The sequence below is a fragment of the Schistocerca nitens genome, chromosome 3, assembly GCF_023898315.1.
Source record: "Schistocerca nitens isolate TAMUIC-IGC-003100 chromosome 3, iqSchNite1.1, whole genome shotgun sequence".
NCBI lineage: Eukaryota > Metazoa > Arthropoda > Insecta > Orthoptera > Acrididae > Schistocerca > Schistocerca nitens.
The window spans coordinates 447,603,057-447,624,113 of record NC_064616.1 but is presented as its reverse complement, the minus strand read 5'-3'; the positions used below and the strand labels follow the sequence as shown (position 1 = coordinate 447,624,113).

Below are 21,057 nucleotides of genomic sequence, written 5' to 3'. Positions count from 1 at the left end.
CACTTAGCTCGGATGTAATGCGCTCACAACTACACAGAACACCGTTCTAACCATGACTGACACTTGCAACGTATTGAGGACATTGCACAGGCGCAGTTCGGGGTCACCGCAGCCTACAGGGTTGGCTAACATCTGCATTATGTACAAACATCCATTTCTAGGGATGTTGCCATGTGTTTGTCCAACCCCTGAATTTATTTGAAATGTTTTCTTTTCGGTTAAGTCTGCGTCTAATTTGGGTACACAATTCGCCCGTTGCTAATGGATGGGGAATGTTGTTAGAGTTACACGTATGAAGGGGCGCCACTCCATTTTGCTGCAGACGTAAGACATCTAACGCGCCAATATGGACCCAGATACATACGTCAAGTAGAGCCTGTACCACGGCCTTCTAAGATCATCTGACCTACATCCTCTTTATAGTTCTGTTTGGGGTCGTGACAAAAGCGAAGTGTTCAGCATTTCCGTTGATACGGTTGAAGAACTGTATCAACGAATTGTACAGTCTTGTGATGCTTTATGAGATGATCCGAGGATGTCTCAAATAATTGATAATTCACTCCAGAGACGAGTGCAGCGTTGCATCTGAATGTAAGGACGGCACGTCGAACACATCCTTAAACAGCTAAGAGTATATAGTATCATGTAACGCGCCTAAAAAATAATGCATTTCTTGTTAAGGTAGATCACGAGGGAAATTTGAGCCAAATTAGGTGGAAATTAATCGAAAAGTTAACATTTCAAATACATTTGTGCGGACTAGGACAATATTTTATACTGAAATCAGTGACCACACTTTCGCAATTGTGTGGCAAACCCATGTTAACTAGAACGCTTCTGCTTGTATTATCGTATACTTTCCTTGTCAGTTGTCGCTATTAACTAAGATGCAGAATGTATATCTGTTGTTACCATTAGTGATAAAAGTCCTGTTAGCGCCGAAGAAACGAGAGACAAGAAGACAGCATGCTCTCCGGCTCATTGATAAACGAAGGTCAGAAGGCCACATGGGTTCCGTGATCATGCAGTGTAGGCTGCGAGGAGAACTTTATTTGTTTGATAAGCACTTACTGGACATACCGACTTTATTTGAATGACACTCGAAGAAATTATATGTTTGTTTTCTTCTAAAAAATTCCTGTCTTTTTCACTTTATAAATAAAAGATCACATGGCATCGTGGATCCAATGTGGGTTGTTACACCATCATTCGGCTTTCATCGTCAATAAAAATTAAATGCACTAGGCTCTATGAAAATTACAACTACCAAGAAATGGTATAAACGCATTTTAGAGTACAAATTATGTGAATAACAACGCACAAATTATACAGAGTACAGAATTGCAGAGCATCTCTTGATTTTGAGAAATCAGTATGGTGTGAAGCCTCCCTGTGATGCAGTCTAATAGTCTTTACGTTGCTGTTTAAAATAAAGGAGGACCTGAATGTGCTGCTATGTCATCTGCTGTATGGTCGGCGTCTTCATCGACCGCACAAGGCGCGTTGCGCGCCGCTCATGTTCCCGCAGAAGAAAAATTATCAGCCGCCGCGCCGATTTTGGGGAGGGCTCTCCAAAAGCCGCCAGGTCTTGTTACACACATCACAAGAGGACGCCGAATTCATATCACCTCATTGCCTGTAATAGTGATTGTTACGTGCGCTTTTCTAGTTACCACATGCTGAGACCCGTCTCACCCCAAACCATCATGACAACCGTCAATGCCAAGAAGAAGAAGACGCAACGAAGCCGCTGGTAGGAAAAGCACCAAGTGCCGAGACTAACCAACAACGAGAGTTACGAAGAACCCGTCGAAGGGAGAGCGACAACGCGTCGCTTCAGATTGTTCTCAGATGACCATCAGACTACTCTCAGATCAAGCCGAGCGTACTGACGACAGTACAGTGAGACCTTACGAACCTGGCACGACGGTAGCAAGACTTTTCGAGCCTAGCACAAGGCTGTTACAACTGATTCTGCTGGTAAATATTGCAAAAAAAGTAGTGGTGGAACAGAGAGAGAGACTGCAAAGAGGCTAAAGCATACAAAATTACGTATACTCGATACTATATATATTGTAAATAAATTATTATATCTTAATCATCCTATAGTGTTTGATGTGGTCTAGAGTGTTCGTCCACCACGTTACACCAACGGACACAACATAATCTTCCTCTATTCGGCTTCTAGGCGAGCATTAACAACGGCGGCTGGAGAACAGCCACATCAGTGACGTGTGCGATGGGTGACACTCAGACAAGGAAACAGTGATATCTTTCGTTCTTCGAAGAACGCTGTTGCCCACATATGGCCAGAAATATGGCATGTGCAGTTGCCTGGAGAAGGGGTAGTACCTCTGGTTCTAAACCTTCCTCATGTAATGGTTCCTGTTCGCAATGCCATCAGTTCGTAGGAATCACCACGGCGCGCCATCGACTGTCACTGTAGCACAGGAATAGTCTGTAACACTCAGTACGCCAGCGATGAGGGCTTGTGGTTTGTAAGGCTGCACCCCAGCTAGCAAACAGTGCCTTGGAATCGAGCCAACGCTGTGGACCAAGCTGCGGCTATACTGCACCAGTCACTGTCGCAGAGCCAAAGCTCCTGTTCCAGTCACGGATGGAGCGCGGGAATAAGAACTGCTTGTGCGCCTCTATACCAGCCGTTATTTTCGTACTTTATCTGTGCTATCTCCTCTGGCTGGCGAAGGGGGCTGATATATATGTATAATTTCTGCCCTGAATTTCAATTTTTCTATGCGAGATGTGCGGCGTATTTGTTTTTCTTTCCTCGGCATTCCTGTTGCTGTCTCTCGCAAGTCAAACAAGCCTGCGACCATTTGCACAATTCCCTTTATCATACGCTCAATGACGATCTTACATATTATATTTATAGTTAATGTATGTTTGGTTAAGTTATTTCAGGTTTCCTAACACAACGTTGACCATCTGTGCATAAAGTCATGAATGCGTAGCAATGTGGTGCCATAACATAACAACGTTAGTCAAATTTCGCGTTAACAAAATGACGCATTACTCCATGTATAATGGAAATTATTTTATTTCCACCTTCTCCTAATCCTGAGAAGTTCTCGCGTTACGGACATATACCGTAACTTTGTTCATCCCCTCACGAGATAGTGCGGAACCATACAATATAGCGGTGATCATATGTGGTTTTTTAATCTAACAAGCTGAATTTAACGTCTAAGTAAATTTCTTATCAGTTAATAAGATCTCGTTTTACAGTTAACACTCATCGGGATTCTGTCTACTTAGTGCCTTGTTCTCCCACAAATTACGGTTTAATATAATAGGTAATTTGCCAGTACATAACATATAGATAGCCAATGGCGGGCACCTCTGACTTTCTGTGCGCGCATGCGCATGATCTGCCGCCTTGCTCGGCACATATCCGCGTGCCACAGTCAGTTCCAACCTAGCGTACGCGGCTAACCGACCGCTTTCCACGAAGTGGGGCCGGGGCTGTTCCTCAGCTAAGGCCTTGTACACATGATAGCGTTGTAACGCGCTGCCAATAACGCGCGATGCAACAAGTTGTAGTAAACGGGACGGTACGACTCTTGTAGGCAAAACTAAATTGCACACGGATTCACCGTAAAATTATCACAGTATATTGGCTATCCGAGCACGACTCACGGCCAGACCCGAACTTCCATACGACGTCAACTATGTGTCTACAACCAGTACATGTACATCCATTATGTCTACACACTGGACTCGCATTCGGGAGGACGATGGTTCAATCCCGCGCCCGGCCATCCTGATTCAGGTTTTCCGTGATTTCCCTAAATCGATCCAGGCAAATGCCGGGATGGTTCCTTTGTAAGGGCATGGCGACTTCCTTTCCCATCCTTCCCTAATCCGATGAGACCGATGACCTCGCTGTTTGGTCTCTTCCCCCCAAACAACCCCATTATGTGTACTCCCGTACAGGGAAGACATTTTACTTGAAAGTCCATTTCCCGATATTGGCGGATAAATACAATATTGCTGGGCCGTGAGACGAGCTCGGATAGCCAAATGATAAGGCGACCGCCTGCGATAAACGGGAAATCCGGATTCGAGTCCCGGTATGGCACAAATTTTCATTGTTCTCAATCCATTATACAGCTGATGGTTGGCCATATTCGCAAGTGCGAATATATTTCTGATATTTCATAATAGCTGTAGTCGGCGCAGTATGCATGCCCGAATGAACTTTGCATTGTAATTCGGAATAACACAGGCACTGCAATGTCGTATTTGTCCTCGGACAACGGGCATTCGACTTTAAAGTGAAATGTCTCCTCTGTGCAGGAATATGCATAATGGATGTACGAGTACAGCTTACAGGCACATGGTTGACGACATATGGAAACTTGCGTGTGAATCGTGATTGGACAGCAAAATGATAAGACGATCACTCGAGATAAGTGGGAAACCCGGGTTCGAGTCCTGATCCGGCACAAGTTTCATTGCCGTCAATCCATTATTCAGCTGATGGTTGTCCATATTTGCAACTGCGAATACATTTCTTGTATACAGCCAATCGAGGAGTTGATTCGCATCAGTCGCAGAAGTCGTTTGTACAGCGGTTCTCGAATGGCTCCGTGACCAGGAAGCGGATTTCTATCGTCGAGGAACTGAACGACTGGTAGAACTCTCCGATCGTTGTTTACAGAAACTTGATGTGACTTGGCTTGCCACAGTAAGGTATAACTTATTTTTTGAAGTCTCCTCGTAGCTTCTTGGCGGCGAACGTTTTCAATTTTATCACTAATTTCATCGTTTCAACTGAGAAAAGGTACAGATACTCACTAGGAACTACGACAGCCACGCACGAGGCTGTAGCAATTTTCTTCCTAGAGATCAACTCCGTGATGGTTCTATTGAGACAGTCTATCTGTAGAACGTAATTACTTGTTGCTCCTAGTGAACAGGAGAGTGCTGTATCTTGGAACACTCTTCTGACTTTCGCCTCGAGAGAACACGGCAATAGACGTTAAATATACACTGCGCTACACAATTAATGGGTCACTTTCTCGAAACCCTATAATTGTCTCTCATTGCAACACATAGGTTTGAAATTTGGCTCGGAGGTGCCTATAAGCTTACTCTCTAATGGTGCAAAAGGAGGGCGACACTTCAAACAGCATGCTGTCGACACATGAGAAAAGAAGGCCGGAGTTCGAAGTTCATGTGAGGTTCAAATGGCTCTGAGCACTATGGGACTCAACTGCTGTGGTCATAAGTCCCCTAGAACTTAGAACTACTTAAACCTAACTAACCTAAGGACAGCACACAACACCCAGCCATCACGAGGCAGAGAAAATCCCTGACCCCGCCGGGAATCGAACCCGGGAACCCGGGCGTGGGAAGCGAGAACGCTACCGCACGACCACGAGATGCGGGCGTTCATGTGAGGTGTAAGGTGTGTTAATAAGTTTATATTGGCACTAAATTTCACCAGAATTCTGCCCAACGTCACCGTATCTGTCACACGATGGGAAAGTTGTCACATCTCGCTTTCCCATATTTCACCTCTTATTTTGACGCCTCTGCGATTGAGGTCAGAACCGCGACACTCAGCGTTGAACTCGCGCGGTTTTCTTATTAGTCCAATCAAATAGCAGATATACCTTGCAAAAGGTGGGGTAGAAGAGTTTATTTTTTCAACTCGTTCATATGGTTGGAAAGATTAGAAAACCGAGTTTTGCCAACAAAATTTCGCTTGGGAAAACTTTCTGCAGTCAAAAAACTTGGAAAATTTCGGCCTTTTTTCAGTTTTTTCAAAATATCTGTTTTTTTTGCTCCTATCGCTTTAACGTCTATTTTCTTTTTTAAAGAGCACAAAACTCTCTACAAATTTGGTTCTTGCCATTCTTTTCTATTCCCAATATCTAAGGCGCTACAGCGCCTCAAAAAATACCAATTTTTCAAATTTTGAGCATAGTGGCAAGATACCTTATTTTTTAACACTATTTTTTCCATTTCTGTTTGTGTAGTATAAATACATTATATGTTGGGAATTTCCACCTCACTTTCAGGTATTCAATTTCTCTGTATGCAACATGAGGATTGCTGGGCACCCAACTATTGTGATTCTTACATCACTACCTGAAGTTCACTATGAGCCACCTCAACCCTGGTATTTGTAAAACTATAAATATAAAAGTACATCATTAAGAGGCGCGCACACACAAACACACACACACACACACACACACACACACACACACACACACACACACACAGCCGGCCGCAGTGGCCGTGCGGTTCTAGGCGCTACAGTCTGGAACCGAGCGACCGCTACGGTCGCAGGTTCGAATCCTGCCTCGGGCATGGATGTGTGTGATGTCCTTAGGTTAGTTAGGTTTAATTAGTTCTAAGTTCTAGGCGACTGATGACCTCAGAAGTTAAGTCGCATAGTGCTCAGAGCCATTTGAACACACACACACACACACACACACACACACAGACACACACACACACACACACACACACACACACACACACAAAATAGTCTCAGGAAACTGAACTATTATTAGCTGCAATAGGCAACCTAATTAGGTACGTAATTATTCTTGTGTATAAAAGCCACACAGTTGACATTAAAAATAAGTAGCTTTATTACAATTAAAATGCATTGTCAGTTACAAAAAAATGTTGACAGTTCTGGGTGTGTAATACTTGTAATATCGCACTTTAGCGCACTTGATATACAGATATGATAGACAGATATGAGCATCACTTTCAACGTTTTGATGGGCCAGGTTGCTCAGTGTCACCAGAAATACCTTGACTTACGGATTCAGGGTCAGTACATAGAGTTGATCCCAGATTGAACTCTTCTTTAAATAGCGAGTCAGCCTCAGCAAGTTCGTTGACTTCGTCAGCGGTTTCCTCAACATCCTCCATGACATCTTCTTCACTGTCTTCATATAAAAATTTTGGCACGTTTTCACAGTTGACCCCAATACATTTCTTGCAAATTGAAGAACATTTCAAACCCGCTTTTCTGCAGGAGCACGCTCCGCCACAGTTCAGCTTGCATGAGCATGAAACATGTGAAGAAGTGCTTCAGGTGCTGGATCTTGTCTCATTATAACGGGTATTGGACCGTGGTCACTGTGATTCCAGCCCCATTTCTCAGGAGGTTTCCAGTTTCCCATCCAAATTTGGACTTGTTGGTAAGTCCGCAACGAATGATGCTGTGCAGCATCTTGTGTAGGTGGCAACCGTGCAAGATTCAGTTTGGTTTTTGTGGCAGACTTGGCGAATAGCTGGTACCGCAAATGGTCTAGTGTGTGGGAACTGCTGACAACTCCACTATACAATGCGATAGTAACCTGTTCTCCTGCTGTTATTATTTCTTCACGGGTAGCACGTGGTTTCTTGAACGTGCAAAGCGCTGAGGTTAGGTGTTCATTTTTCGCAACAATATTGCAGCACTTAATTTTTCCTTGACCAATAAAAGCGGATGTTGTATCATATCCGCTAAAGGCGTGAGTGAACAGAATATATTCACTGTCAAACTTGTAAGATGCAGTGGAAAACCACTTGTTTTCTGCATTTCCTCTTCCTGGCTTTAGGAAAAATAAGTTTTCAGTGCCCCGCCCCAAACCGGTCATGAGCACAAGCGGGCCAACATCTTCTCCTACAATGACAACACTACCAAAATCTTTGGATCTTGAAATGGCAGATGTTACAATCATAACGTCAGCATCTTCTTGTACCTGGTGTACTTCAATGCTACACTCCAGAAATTCCTTTTTAAGAAGTGTGATCAAACCCATCTTGTTTCGTTCGTTGTACAAGAACTAGTCCTGAGGGACTTGGTTTACCATCTCTGATTCAACCACAACGTCAACCGAAGAATGTTTTTTGGACCTACGAATCCTCTCAGCACTCTTTGTGCTACATTCGTCTCCCTCACATGGATACCCATCATATACAATAGCAACTTGAGATCCAAAATGACGTTGCAGGTAAGAAACATAGCTTTGGGCTGTTGACTTCAAGCAAACGTTTCGAGTCCAAGTCACTTTGTGGATAAGGTACCATCCATCAATGAAAAAAAATTTACTCGGTCCACCTGACTTCACATCTTCCACTGGAACGAAGGCATTGTAGAATGAAGGTTTTGTTCCTTTTCGCATGCCTTTTTCTGAGAATAGGGACATTGGGTAAGGAGCAAGTTCATATTTCAGAAAGGCTTTTAACTCTTCTTCACTTTGTTTCATTAAACAAATCCTTTGGAAAACAGTTAAAGGATCAACAGGATTAATTTTAGTGCTCCCAGCTTTTACAGAATTGAAAGCAGAAAGGAGTGTCACAACTTTATCTTTTCTACGGAACTTTACATCGTGGAAATTGTCACCAACTATTCTTTTCATGCCTTTTTCCCCTTCTTCGTGACACATATGACAATTAACATCCTCCGTTCCGACAACACCACTGCTGATAGACATTATAAAATCACTTTCAGGGAAGGGAGGGTGCACTGAAAACCAATCACGCAGCTTACGCAAGTCTATGCCATCTCGTTCCATGCGACAACTTCTTACATCTACATGCTGTTCTGATGTTACTGCGCTCACTTCGCAATACGACTCAATTTCTTCACAAATGTTCTGCATGTGAATCATACCCAATGTCCATCTGGTTAATACACTATCCGTAATTCCTCGGCCAGAAGTATGTCCTCCAGAACTCTTCATGGTTCTCATCAATGTTTGTTCTATAATCATGCCAGAAGGAACCCCTGACCAACACTTTTCTGCTCGCCGAATTGTAAAATGTCCTTTCGTTGTGAACTTCTCATATTCTGATAAATCCATTTTTTCCTCGAGTCTCAACATATCCTGTAAGTAGAGGTGGCCACTTTTAGCGTACGCAATAGAACGGCCCGAGGAAGCAACGATGGATTATGAGTTGCGTCAGGCGATAAACCGATCAGACACGGCTGATATCAACGTATCACACGGTTCGCTGTCTTCTCCCGCTACCGGTGTGATGAATAACATGATGAGTAATATGTTTATACTACACAAATAGAAACTGAAATAACAGTGTTCAAAAATTAAGTAATTTGCCACTTTGCTCGAAATTTGAAAAATTTGTATTTTTTGACGCGCTGTAGCGCCTTAGATACTGGGAGTAGAAAAAAATGGTAAGAATCAAATTTGTAGGGAATTTTGTGCTCTTTAACAAAGAAAATAGACGTCAAAGCGATAGGAGCAAATGAAACTGATATTTTGAAAAAAAACTGAAAAAAGTCCGAAATTTTCGAAGTTTTTTGACTGCAGAAAGTTTACCCAAGAGAAATTTTGTTGGTAAAACTTGGTTTTCTAACCTTTCCAACAATATGAACGAGTTAAAAAAATAAAATCTTCTACCCCACCTTTTGCAAGGTACAGGCTTTTTTTCTGATAGTTTCACGGGACTAACCAGCTCTTCCATTTGGGCGTTGGTTTACACATATTTCGCAGTCGAAAACGATACTTCACAGTGTGATGAGCAACAGGACGATTCTCTTGATTACATTTGACACTGCTGACATGGCCAGACGAATCAACCTTTCGCTAAGGATATCGTGTGTCAGCGACCCCACTGAACGTACACCAGAGCAAAAATTGCTGTCACATTGCACTGTGAAAGGGTGCGCTCACGTTCATTGGGGTTTCAAGCTCACAGTTTCCTTACAGAAGGGTTGACTCGCTCGAGGGATGTCAGCCGTGTCAAAGGTTGTCTAGAACGTCATTCTGTTGTCATCGCACTGCGAACTGTCGTTTTAGACTGCTAAATGTGTGGGATTCAACGTCCGAAGGAAAGAGGTGGTTTCATTGACGCCCTCTGAGCCACCCTCTCAGGCTTTTGCGTGTCGATTGTGAGTGGTGGTGCGTCTGAAATGTTTTCATCGGTCACCAATAAGAAAACTGTGGGTGTCGCGGTTTTGACCTCCACCGTAGAGGTGTCAAAAGAAGGGGAAAAATGTGGATAATAGGGGGTATGGCGACATTTCTATCGTGAGACACGTCTTCGGTGACGTGGGTAGGATTGTGATGAGAGTTGGTGCCAAAGTGACATCATTAACCCACCTTGCACCTCGCATGAAACTCTGGTCTTTGACCTTCTTTTCGCATGTGTTCACATCTTGCTGTTTGAAGCGTCGCCGAGCCTGGGGACGACTCTCAAGGCTCCAAGCTTTTGTACCATTACAAAGAAAGGTCGTATGTACCTTTCAGCCAAATTTCAGATTCCTACGACGCAATGAGAGGCAATTATGGAATTTCGAAAAGTGACCGTTTAATTGTGTTGCGCAGTGTATTTTCTTATTCCATTTTGATATAACAGCATTGACTTTGTATGCTGCAATTTTATTCTGAAGTTTCAAAATTTACACCGAAAAAGTGAGGTTTTTCAAAATGTGAAAGACGATCCAAAGTACATGCACTTTGAAATATTTTATTCAAATTTGAAAGTGCTGCAGTCCAGAAGATCTTGTTAATATTGTATTGAACAGTCTATGTGCTACAGTATCACTCTACTCTTCACCAATAATCAGTAAATGAAATCAAATTAAGAAGATGTATTATCAAAAATCCAGTTACAAGTTAAAAGTATTTTTAAATGGAAGCTGTTGGCAGCTAACACAAATTTCCATTTTTGACATAGGAAAAACTGTGAAGATGTTATAGAAACTCATTCATTTGCAAATATCACGTTTCCATGGTAGAAGACCTCCTTCCGTTTCAAGTTACGAGGTGTTGCATGAGTGACTACGTGTGGCTACACCTTCCACACGTTATGTAACTCGTTTAAAAAATGAACGAAATTTTAATCACCGTTGCAGTCTGTAACTGAAGTATGCTCCAAACAGCACATTATTCAGCACTTACGTACGGAGAATTCATAATACTTACGTCGGCCACCATAGCTGAGTGGTAAGTGCGGGACCGCTACGGTCGCAGGTTCGAATCCTGCCTCGGGCATGGATGTGTGTGATGTCCTTAGGTTAGTTAGGTTTAAGTAGTTCTAAGTTATAGGGGACTGATGACTTCCGATGTTAAGTCCCGTAGTGCTCAGAGCCATTTGATCCATTTTTTGATAAACCTGAAACCGGTCTTTTCATAATATAAAAAGCGGTTGGTTCCTGTATTTCTTCAAGTAATTTAATCCATAGCTACAGTCATCATGGATAAATGAATAACAAATACTTGGACAGTTTTCTACGGTACTATAATGAATGTCGGACCGTGGTGGTCTAGTGGGTAGAGCGCAAGACTCTGGGTAGAGACGGGGATGTTCCTCGTTCTCGCTCCTTCAGGACCGACCTGGATTCACTCACAGACATCTGTCATAATGAGTACCGGGGATATTTCCCGGGCGGGGGCGCTTAAAGGGCGGCCGCGGTTTAGGACTGCCCACCCCTCCTCCTTTTAATGCCGCGAGGGATAGAAGGGCGGCACTCTGCCTCCAGCCACGCCGGTAGTCCGCACTACAAACTTTACCTTTAGCTTACTGTATTGAAAGCGGTGATATATGTGTACTCTGTTCCATGGAACAAATAGAAAAATCACGCAGGAATGTTACTAAACAAGGAGAAAGCAGATTTGAAAACCGTTGCTGGTATCTGGAGCGAGTTTCTGATAAGCAGACTTTGTACCAGTGTTTTGGATCATATCCGAAGTGTGTCATAAGAAACTGTTGGCTGTGAATTGCGCATCAGATGCGGAAACTGACCACGAGCTTTTCGTGATAGTTGCGCTCCCTCCCTTTCACATTTTATGTACTAAAAACAACACAGAGCTGACTATGCCCTTCATATGCATCTGTTACCGACATCCCCTCCAAAGAGAGAGACATTAAAATTATTTACTCGGAGCGAGTAGGTTGCGCAGTGGGCAAAATAGTAGTTATATTCGGTAGAAGTGGGGTTCAGATTCTTGTCAGAGCATACTGATTTTATTTTTCAGTGGTATCCGTAAATTATAAACTCTTTTGAACAACCCTTGGCCGATTTCCTTCTACGTTCTTGTCCACCCAGCGCTAGTGAATTGTGTGTTGCCGCAACATTGGTCCTCATACACTGGACGTTACTAAATGAACTACAGATATGGATACAATGTTATTTTAAGGGCTAGTCTTTTGAGTCAGATGATATTGAGTGATGGCTTAATTAACTTCCATTGTTTCGTAGAAACGTAGGGGTACGTATGACGCTGAAGAGGATGGCACGCATCGTTCCAGTTGTTCATTGTTTTAATATGTTAGTCGTCTACAGACTCGATAGTGAACGAAAGAAGATTAAGATTTAATAACTCGACGACGACGACAAGCGTTGATTTGGAAGGAAATGAGCGTGCACCTTTCAAAGACAACCCCCCACCCCCCTCCCCCACCACGGCACTGGCCATAAGCGAATTATAGAAACCATTGAAAATCTAAATCTGAACCATCACTGCGCTTGGTGAATGTCAACAGCGTGTATACCCAGTTTCCTCTATAGACGTATTAATTGTTACTGTGTGCTCTAACAAGTGTAGACTCAGAGTGGGATGCCGGCGACAGCAGCGTATTTGCAAAGTTGTTTACTTAAAACATCGTGGATAAAGACGCCTCCCACCTACTGCATATAAGCTTGTTGGCAAGTATTGTACGCCCTACGTGGTTCCTCAAAAGTTTCTTACGTACGTTGAAACGGTACCAAACTGGAATTTCTTACTGTCGCATTCAACAATATCAGCGATATTACGAGTTTTAAAATCATCGTCTCTTACCAGCCATTGGTCAGCAAGAAGCCAGCGGCCTTCACCTTCAGTAAAACATTGCAGAACCTCTTCGCTTCGGAATTGAATGTTTGGTTTGAGGAACTGTTCACGGATACTTGGCTTGAGGAACTGTTCTTGGATACGGCGGTCCAAGTGTAGCTACTTAGGTCGGAATACAAGCGGGCGCAACGGACCCTGCTTCAAAGACTTGCCATGAGCTGTGATTGAGGTTAGGCAGCGGTGCTTTACCAGAACGTAAAGGAGACCATTTCCAACTTGATTCCACGCAGAAACAGATGTGTTAATAAACTCTGTTTAGGTCTGCTAAAATAACCATCTTTTCTTTCTTGCTTTGTAGAGATATATGTGTGCAAGCGTAGACATCTTCACCAGTTTCCTCAGCCTTTATACCGCATACAACCTAAATATGAAACTATAAACGGAGTTGGATTGTTATATAAACTCCATTTTTCCTTTTAATCGCTGACGCATCATCTGTTGACATTTAATTAAAACTAGTATGCTTCTGTGGCGGGTTTTCTGTCAACCAGCACGCAATCTTATAATACAGAAACCACCAAATGCGACACTTTCGCTTGAGTATTGTGTAATCAGAAATGACGTGAAAAGAAGTTCAGTGCTGTCATTGCCGCACATGCGATGCAGAGCCAGTTTACTGTCTTTCAGAGAGTATCAGACATTGCTACTCTAACAAACTCATTTAATAACGAACTTTATGGAACACAAGTGCGACGCCACTCTGAATACCGACAGTAGGCTAGGATATGAATTGCGCTATAGCGTGCAAGTGCGATAACACGATGTAGCATTTTTCAACTGATGATTTTAGCGACACTGTGTGAACTACTCTCAAGAGCTTTTTATAGTATCATACAGTTTACGACTTGTGATAAACAAAAAACTATAGCAAAGACAATTGTTTCTGTTATCAGCTGCTGTTCCTGAGTGTAGTCCTCTGTTTCTTTACTGAACCGGATGTCCTGTTAGCCGCAGCCGCTAGCATCGATACGGGGACGTTATCAGTACTGAATGAAGGGCCTTGTGCTCCTCCTCCTGCAACGAAGCCCTAAAAATATTTTCATTAACCACGACTTATAGCTTTGTTTCTTCCACTAAATAAGTACACTCCTGTAAAGGTTAAGAACTTGTGAATGACAAGGTCTCGGTAACTATGCCATCGCCTTCTGTTCAGTTAAGTCAGGTGAGTCCTCATGGAACCCAGTGATATGGTAGTTGGCCCTGAGTAATAAATTTGCACGAATCAGACAAAGATAAGCAAAGAAATATGCCTTCTCCACGCTTAAGGAACTATCGCGTCATTCGCCTAAAATAATTTAAGGAAATCACGGATGTGTTAAATCACGAGTGTTAGAACCTCCTTCCTCCCGGACACGAGTGAAGAGTCACAAATCAGCCATTTTGTAACCTACCAATCTCAATACCAAGCTATATAAATTATCAAATTTGTACCCTTACGTGATAAGTTTGATTACGCTCCAGCAAAGATATGTACTGCACTAGCGACTGCTTCTATCTTTGCACTGATTAGTTTGCCACGCAGTGGTTCTTGTGTAATGTTCAGACAAATCTACAATTCGTCATTTTGCCTAATCGACAAAAAATAAGCGGCGCTGTACGTTCATTGAACGTCACACGTTTCACAGGAAGAATCGGAAGCGCTTCTAATTTTCGTTTCATCGATTCTTTATGGTGACATCGAACAAGCTGGCACAATAAGCACATTGGACTCTCAGCCATCCCCACTAAGGTTTCCCATGGCATTCCTAAATCAATTCAGGCGAATGCCGGAATGGCTGCCATGGGAAGTTCACGGCCGATTTGTTTCCGTAACTCTGCTTTGCCTGCAATAAATTTGCCGTCAACGTGACGTGTAACTCTAACCCTGAGTCAGTCCTCTTTACTGTGAGGGCCACACTTGATGTCTAGAGACTGTACACATATGTATGAGGAGCCCAGCCAACATTTATTTCCACGAAGAACCTAAATCACTATTTAATCAAGGAGAGGAAATGCATGCATTTAGGATTAGTATCCGTCTGAGATAGAAGCATCACTTGAAGAAGTAGAATTCAGGAAACCGGTATCAAACCGAAAACAATGCCGTGCTATTGAATCGTTTCTCTTCAATAGAAAACAACCTGTGCCACGAGACTCCAGTTTCAGGAAAGGTTATAGTTAGAGAATTTATTCCCCAGGGTGAATATACATTGACGGGAGAAAAATCGCAACACCAAATAATAATTATTGTAGAGTAATGGCACTTCGGAAATACATTTGTCTAGGTAATATATTTAAGTGATTAACGTTGCAACATCACAGGATAATGTGCGCACGAGGAAAGCCATTGCAAATGTGAAATGCTGCTAAATTAGTAATCGATGTAACCGCCAGAATGATGAATGCAAGCATGCAGACGTGCATCCATTATGTTGTATAAATGCCGGATGTGAGTTTGCGGGATGGAGTTTCGTGCCTGTTGCACTCGGTCAGTCAATGCAGGGACGGTTACCGAGGGAGATGGCGCAGCGGTTAGCTCACTGGACTCGCATTCGGGAGGACGGCGGTTCAAACCTGTGTCCGGCCCTCCTGATTTAGGTTTTCAGCGATTTCCCTAAATTGCTTCAGGCAAATGCCGGGATGATTCCTTCGAAAGGGCACGGCCGACTTCCTTCCCCACCCTTCCCTAATCCGATGACCTCGTTGTTTGGTCCCCCCCCCCTCCCCCTCCCCCCAAATCAGCAAACCAATCAAAGGGAACGGTTAATGCTGGTTGTGTGGATGACGCAGGAGTTGTCGTCCGATGATGTCTCATACGCGCTCGATTGGAGACAGATCTGGTGATTGAGCATGTTGACTTACGACACCGGTATGTAAGTGAGCGTTATCCTGCTGGAGAAAACCCCGTGGAATGCTGTTCATGAATTGCAGCACAACAGGTCAGATCGCAAGATTGATATTCAAATTTTCAGCAAGGCTGCTTGGGATAACCATGAGAGTGCTCCTGCTGTCATACGAAAACGCACCGCAGACCATAACTCCAGGTACAGGTCTGCTGCGTCTAGCATGCAGACAGGTTAGCTGCAGGCCCTCAAAAAGCACCGAGGCAGAACGGGCTTTCGTCAGAAAACACAACACACCTTCACCCTGCTCTCCAACGAGCTCTCGTTGACACCATTGAAGTCTCAAATGGCGGTGGTTTGGGGTCAGTGGAATGCACGCTAAGGGCGTCTGGCTCGGAGCTTCCCTTGAAGTAACCGATCTACAACAGTCCATTGTGTTACTGTGATGCCAACTGCTGCTCAAATTGCTGCTGCAGGTGCAGTGCGATGCGCCAGAACCATACAGCGAACTTGATGGTCTTCCCTCTCTGTAGTGCCACGTGGCCATCCGGAGCCTGGTCTTCTTCCAGTCGTACCTTCCTCTGACCACCGCTGCCAGGAGGCATATACAGTGGCTACACTCCTGCCAAGTCTTTCTGCTGTACCACGGAACGAATATCGAGCTTCTCGTAGCCCCATTACACGACCTCGGCCAAACTTTGTGAGCTATTGATAATGCCGTCTTCGTCGTCCTAAAGGCATTCTTGACTGATTGGCATCTTCATAATTTCTCCACTAGCGCCTCTCTTAAGCAACTGACGCGAAATGTTAATGAACATCACCTTTCAGATGTAGAAACACGCTTACCAACTTTAGTTTATGTCGCACAACTCCTTGCTATTGCGATATTTTTTTTCGGGATTGTGTTTGTGTAATGACCGACACTAATACACATCTTTCGTTTGGTGATAATATTGAAGCACTGTTCATACGCGTAAGATAGTGATATAGAATAAAAAGACGAAATTCGACACTACCTCTGATGCAAATGCAACTGCAGCACTGACAGTGCTTAGTTCAAAGTTCTTATAGCGAAACAGGTCCTTCAGTATCACAGTACCATACAACGTAACTGAGAAACTTTTGCCAAAAATTAATTTTGTATGTAACGACCGAACGCAGGGTCAGTGTCATGCTAAACTGCATTAAACTGAAACATCACGAGCTGTTGCCACCAAGAAAAATTGTGTCACGAAATTTTAACCCTGGATAGCTGATGCCAGTAGGAACCAAAATTACTTTGCCGTTCGTCGGTTGACGGGCAGCGCTATGGTTACATAAAGTCCGGGAACACTTTCAATTGCCGCACGGGGTAGCCGTTCGGTGTAAGACGCCTTGCCACGGATCGCGCGGCTGCTCCCGTTGGAGGTTCGAGTCCTCCCTAGGGCATGAATGTGTGTGTTGTCTTTAGCGTAACTTAGTTTAAATTAGATTAAGTAGTGTGTAAGCTTAGCGACCGATAATCTCAGCAGTTTGGTCCCATAGGACTTACCACAAATTTCCATTTCCAACACTTTCAATTATTTATTGTACAAGAACTAAACATTGTACAGCTATCATAAATATTGCATTTTGAAGAGAAACTCTGAAAGTTTTTTTTAATAAACATTCGATATACGAAGCAACACTGATCCGGCAGACGTCAATACGGTAATCGAATTCTTGCCATACGCGTCCCAGCGTGGAATCGTCGACTGTGGCAGTCGCTTCCCGTATTCTCTCCCGGAGCTCTGTTACATCACGTGGTAGAAGCGGTACGTACACCAGATCTTTAATGTGTCCCCACAGAAGAAAGTCACACAGAGTGAGATCTGGTGATTAGGGAGGCCATTTCATGAAACAGCTCGCTCCGCACCTGAACTCGCCATGTTTGCAACTAGCGCTGACTGTCGGCAAATTACCAAACTACGCTGTGACGGTATACATGAAAAAAAAAAAAAACTTTAGGGTTTCTCTTCAAAATGACATATGTGTGTTATCTGTACAATGTTTGGTTCTTGTGCAATAAATAATGAAAAGTGTTCCCAGACTTTATGTACACCCATATATATATATATATATATATATATATATATATATATATATATATATATATATAATCTTGGGGCCTTGGTCCCGCGTCACGCGGGATCGGCCGTGTTACTATTGATTTGGCAGTGTTAGTTACAGAGGGTGTCCGGATGCCCTTCCTGCTGCCACCCCGAACCCCCCAGGACAGAATTAGTGTACCCCAGCTGTCTGCGTCTGGTATAAGCCATGGATTAGTGCTAACGTTTTCAAATGTCTGCGAGTCGTGTAACGTAGACGGCACGTGGGGACCAGTTCGGTATTCTCCTAGCGGGATGTGGAAAACCGCCTAAAAACCACATCCAGGCTGGCCGGGTATATAAAAAATCACCCTGGTGACGAATACATCTCTGTTAACGAGAGACTGGTCTGTTGATAGCGTCACTGTAGAAATTTTGGCTTCGTTGAGGGAGCCACAACTTCACATCTGTGTGCTTCGTGTCATCTCTATCAATGCAAAATCCTCGAATGTATTCTTAAAGTTCTAGAAACATGAAAATCGGGCGGGGCCAAGTCGAGACTGTATGGAGGATGGTCGATGATAGTGAACCGAAGACATCGGTTTGTTGCAGGTGTTGCAGCGCTCGTCTGTGAGCTGGCATTGTCATGCTGAAGGAGAGGGTGCTCCATGTGTGGACGAACTCTTCGAATTCGAAATTCTATTACAACACACCGTTTGTCACCCACCGACGTAGTTATGTTACTCGCCGCCATGTTGCACGCTACAATCCGGAGCCATCTAGCGGCAGAGGGCTGCAAATATGTAGACATGAAGAATAAAGCTATAGAATGTTAATAACGTTTGTTTCATTTATAAAGCTTTGCAAAAGGTACATAGCCATCAGGACAAAATTTAAAAACACATTCATTCACTCCGTCAGCATAAATACACATCATTTACGTAATCAAAAGCATACAGCACTGTACACATTAAATGGTAGTCAGAATGAAGAACGTAATTTATGTGTATGCAACGTCGTGACTTAAAATAAAACATAATTTCCAGTGCAAATGGTCATGTGTAATGCAACATGATTCTGATTAATACATTTGTGCCATCAACCATGAAACCAAGTTTCTGATATCTGATCCTTTAGATAAGCACTTTGACTATGAGAGTAATAATTGCCTCATGATTTTTACTAGTATTCCGAGCAGACGGTCAAATTTCACGCTGGGACAAAATAAAACACAAGGAGCGACAAAATCAATGATTCTGAGTTTATGCGTGCACTGAGTACACAATTTACACTGAGCAGGCCCTAGCGGCCTAGCAGAACTACGGCAGTGCGCTGACGTTGAGTCGTAGGAAATGCTGCCGGTGCCACCGGTTTCTTAAATAATTGATCACACACTCGCTTCGTTGTCTTGGATAATGTCTAGTACTGCTATGAGCATCTTCCACGTTCACACAATCGTCTTAATATTGCTCATCAGTGAATTCCCATCGCTCGATTGTCGAACACGATCAATAGTTGCATCACTCACACGAGGCCTGCCACTTCGAGGACGATCTTCAGCGCTGCCTGTTTCGATAAACTTTGCATACCATCGCTTTATTGATTTAACGTCAGGAGAGCTGCGTCCATAAGAAGCCTGAAATTTACGCTGAACACTGTGGGCGATTTCGTTTTGTGAAACCAAAGCACACATTGCGCTTTTTCCTGCTTCGACGCCATTTCGCCAGCAACTCACGTGACCTAACAGACCGCTTCGGTGTTGTGGAGCACTAGCGCCATCTATTGGTCACAACAACTAGTAATACTAACCTATGTAACGGCATCAAATGTAACTTATTATGTGAAACGGTTATTCTGTTATTAATTTTTATAATCAGGGCAAGACTTTGTGCTCACCCTGTACTACGATTCGTGATTGACCACTCGCCAAAATGCGTGTTGTTCACAAATATTTTTATAAAAAAGGTTCAAATGGCTCTGAGCACTATGGGACTCAACTGCTGAGGTCATTAGTCCCCTAGAACTTAGAACTAGTTAAACCTACCTAACCTAAGGACATCACAAACATCCATGCCCGAGGCAGGATTCGAACCTGCGACCGTAGCGGTCTTGCGGTTCCAGACTGCAGCGCCTTTAACCGCACGGCCACTTCGGCCGGCCCAATATTTTTATACAAAGTCTTACAAAGTGTTAAAATATTCTTGTGACAAGTAAGCTGCATGTATGTATACAACAAATAAGACTTAAATACATTAACTTACAAGAGTAATATTACATATTTTACATAGTTACACGAGTAGCCAACAGGTGGCACCGAAGAATTGTCACGTATCACACATCCACAGCTGATTAAAGCAAAAAGGATTGTTGAAGCCTTAGCGTTTCACACTTGTTCTGTTACTTTGACAGAATAAGATACCTGTCAATGATCCACAAACGAACAGGTATTGCCATACAAACTGGCTATTTTTACTGTTCCATCTCAGCTGGCATCAAAACCTGTTCGTAGGTCCATTTTTCCAAAACACATTCAAATATTCTCAGAGGGGAAGACACTTATTGTAAGTCCATAGGATTTCTTCTCTCATAATTGCGCCACTTCACAACTTAGTGCAGTATTGACGAAGAAAAACAAAGTAAGATTAGAGCATACCGTCGCGTTGAAGTAATAGAGAAGAATCTCATAGTTAAATAGGTTATTCACAGATTTGTATCGTATTTTAAGCCGTGTTATGCATATACATAGAGGGTAAGGCAGCTAAGACAGGTCACCTCAGATATATCCAGAATGAGTAAATATATCGATGTGAGAACCTAACCTAACCTAACCTAACCTAACCTAACCTAGTGTGGACAATATGGCGAATTTCCTGACGATCGCCAGTAATTTTAATTGTTTATAGTCGCCGAATTACGACACCGATTTTGTTTTTTTTTTCTCTAATGGAGCTATATACTTTTCTCTGCCGCATTTGAAAGACGCTTCTAAGAGAACTTCAACGACATAACAAGTACTGAACTCGATCAAAGTAACAGCGCCACAAGCCACCGCATGCTGTCAGGAGAGGTACCACAATCGCCTGCCCTAGTGCACCAAATGTAAGCAAATATGTAACACAGGAATGGTTCTTGTGTTTATCTGTACGTTTGAAACCTATTGGTCTGTATTCTACTGGCCAGATAACTTGCTCGTAAGGTTATAGAAACATAACAATGTATACGACAGTCCAAAATGTGAGTATCGTTTATTACGAATGTTGCCAAACCATTAGAGCCGCGGTGTGGTTGTATGCTGATGAGTACCCAGACAGTGCCAAGCACTCACGATCTGTCTTT

General features: G+C 43.2%; 1 protein-coding gene across 3 annotated transcripts in view; it reads left to right on the top strand.

The window, feature by feature from the left end:
• LOC126248378 (fibrillin-1-like) overlaps positions 1-21,057 on the top strand; it is a 647,044-nt gene that overhangs the window by 32,605 nt on the left and 593,382 nt on the right. The window lies entirely within an intron of this gene.